General features: G+C 39.1%; 1 protein-coding gene across 1 annotated transcript in view; it reads left to right on the top strand.

Moving 5' to 3' along the window:
- The window catches only part of LOC103595787 (ADAMTS-like protein 1), a gene marked incomplete at its 3' end in the record, with an annotated part of 87,871 nt that overhangs the window by 1,441 nt on the left and 83,617 nt on the right, over window positions 1–2,813 (top strand). The gene's annotated exons all lie outside the window — the stretch shown is intronic.

The raw sequence follows: 2,813 nt of genomic DNA, 5'->3' as shown, positions 1-2,813 counted from the left end.
ACAGATTCAGTGGTTCTGTATTTCAGATGTTATGAACAGGATTGTGGTAGGAGAGGAGAGCATTCAAAACAACAATTCTTCAAGATATGGCCTTTCTCACCACTGTAGAAAATACATTAGATTCATATTGCCACTGTCTCTCATGTCTAGTCCCAAAGGAGATTTCAGTAGGTGTGGAGGTGCTGCTGGTTTCCTGCCAAAGTCCTCTCACGATGGCTCTCAGTAACCCCTTTGGGCATGTTGAGCTTCTGCATTTTCAGCCAAGTTTGTTACTTAACTGGTGGGAAAAAGTACTCAAATTATTTCCCAAAATTGTTGTCTAAACCATATTTTGGAAACTCTTTTAAAAGGCATCTTTTGTCATGACTGAGAGTATAAGAATAAGTGTGCCCACATCGTTCGCATGTAATTGAAAAGGAACAAACGGTGGAACAAATACTAGCAAAGAATCAGTTTTCTCCAGCAGGTCTTTTCGTAAGCGTTTAATAGTCCTGACCTTGAGGTTCTTGTTTGTTTCTACGTCTTGCAGTTTCAAACCCTGGAATCCCAAAGTGTTTTAATGGAGAGCCCTGGTATTTTAAAACCTACATTCTTCCAAATGATTCTGGAAGACAGTTTCCTGGAACTCAGCTAACGTAACTGTGTTCACACAATGGCCTTCACTCACTTCGAGGACATCTTTTCTCTCATGCTTAATGAGGGAGGCATATTAAATAGGCTTTGGTGATCTCTGAGCCTGGGCTGGAGCTACGAGGTCAGGTGCAAAGGCCAGAGCCAGTGGCTATAGTTGCTTCTTTCCAATATAATGAATGATCAGAATTCAGGTGATTGTGTTTTTAATCCCCGATATTCGTGATCACCTGAAATGAGTAATCATTATTTCTAGTCTAAAACAAGTGTGCTTTGAAAAAAGTTATTTATGGTCTCTACAGTTACGGTTCTCAGTTACAAGGCAAGCCTGGAGCTTTATGAGCAGATGGAAAAAATAGATGCAGTAATGGAATATATAAATAACCAGATACCTTTATCTTTAAGTCTACTTTGAAAAAAGTTATTTATGGTCTCTACAGTTACGGTTCTCAGTTACAAGGCAAGCCTGGAACTTTATGAGCAGATGGAAAAAATAGATGCAGTAATGGAATATATAAATAACCAGATACCTTTATCTTTAAGTCTAACCGTTCTGCTGACCAACCAGGGACATAAAATTCAAAGTGCAGAGTGTATGTGGAATGTATTTAATTTAAAATGTTTTTAGAAGATACTGATTTAGAAATAAGATTTGGATGTTTAATATACAATTGATCTGTACCTATAGGAACTGAGTGTCTTTGTATAACATAAATTGTTCATCATTTATATCCAAGGCCGGGTGAAGTTACTAAAATTTCTTAGGTCTTTAAATGTCAACAACTGAGCACATTTACCTACAGTTATGTTACTGTGCCAAGGTAATATATTCACGCCTAAATGTTGGAGTTGAAAATTCCAAAGTGGTGAAAATATGCTTGAATTATATGGTTCATATGATACCCATATGCACTAAAAAATTATTTCAATATATGGGACATGTATATTTTCAAGTCATTGTTTGGCCGTAACATTTTATTATAGTATCAACTTTGATCTTTCACCAAAATATAACCCACAAGATTATATGTATTTTTAATCATTCTTGCTGAAGCCAATCAAAAACATGCAGGATTAACAAATAGACTTTAAATCAATTTGGGGTTGTAGGGCCAAGCAGGCTAATTTTATTGTTTTTGTAATCTCAAGAGATGAAATTGGATAGACACAAAAGTAACCTTTCACCTAGCATAAGTAGCAACCAGAAGGAACTAGTTAGTAATTTAGTCTGTAGTTGGTGGCTGCGTTTCCCTGAGCTGTCATCAAATATCATGTAACAATTATGCTATTCTGGGAGATATAAACACTGAAAATCCCATTTTCTGGAAGACTGAAAGTGAGCCTAACCTGTTCGGATCTGTGTCCTGTGTCCTTGCTTTCAGTTGTCATTCTGATGTTTTGCAATATATTGTGCTGTGTCTGGCTGAGGAACACAGCTGACACTGTCCTGGCAGTGCTCTCAACATCCGACTTTATTCATCTGTGCCTTTGCCTTGCATGTAGGGTGAACTGAGATCAACGTGACAACACATTCTGATGTTCCCAAGAACAGGTTAGAGTCCCTCCAGTTCACTCAGCTGCTTTCCCAAAGTAATATCACCTCCTTGTTATATTTTAATATCCCATATGTGAACTAATAGGTGTGGTCAAGGAGAGCGATTTTGAACCTAAATACCTTTATTATATTGAACTCAAACTTGAAATTGACTTCAGCAAAAATGGAAGAATTCTTGTACCCGTTGCTCACTTTTCCTCATGAGTCCTCTCTCCTTTTGTTTCTGAAGAAAAGAAAACCCAGAGTAATAAAGTAACATACTCAAACATGTGTTCTCTGTTGGTTGAAAATGTCCTTCCAAGAGCATAGATTAGCCCTATTGGAAAGAGCACAGATTAGAGGAGCTAACCTCTCGCATCCTTGCCTGCCTTCCCTGGGCTAAGTGTACCGTGACCTCAAAGGAGAAATCCTCCCAGATCTTCCCTCCTCCACCTTCCCACAACCCCATTCCGGGGCAGCTCCCTTTCTCCAGCTTCCCTTCCTCCAGGCATCCCATTCCCACCTCCCCTAACCCCCATGGCACACTGGCCTTAGAATGCCCTGCCCTTCAGCCATTGCATTGGCTCATCTTACAAAAATTTCTTGTGTGTTGACCGCAGGGCTGGTTGCACATATTCCTTCATTATGG

Source organism: Galeopterus variegatus, unplaced genomic scaffold (genome assembly GCF_000696425.1).
Source record: "Galeopterus variegatus unplaced genomic scaffold, G_variegatus-3.0.2 Scaffold1845, whole genome shotgun sequence".
Lineage (NCBI taxonomy): Eukaryota > Metazoa > Chordata > Mammalia > Dermoptera > Cynocephalidae > Galeopterus > Galeopterus variegatus.
Note: the sequence above shows the minus strand (reverse complement) of the source record. Positions and strands in the feature narration are given on the sequence as shown.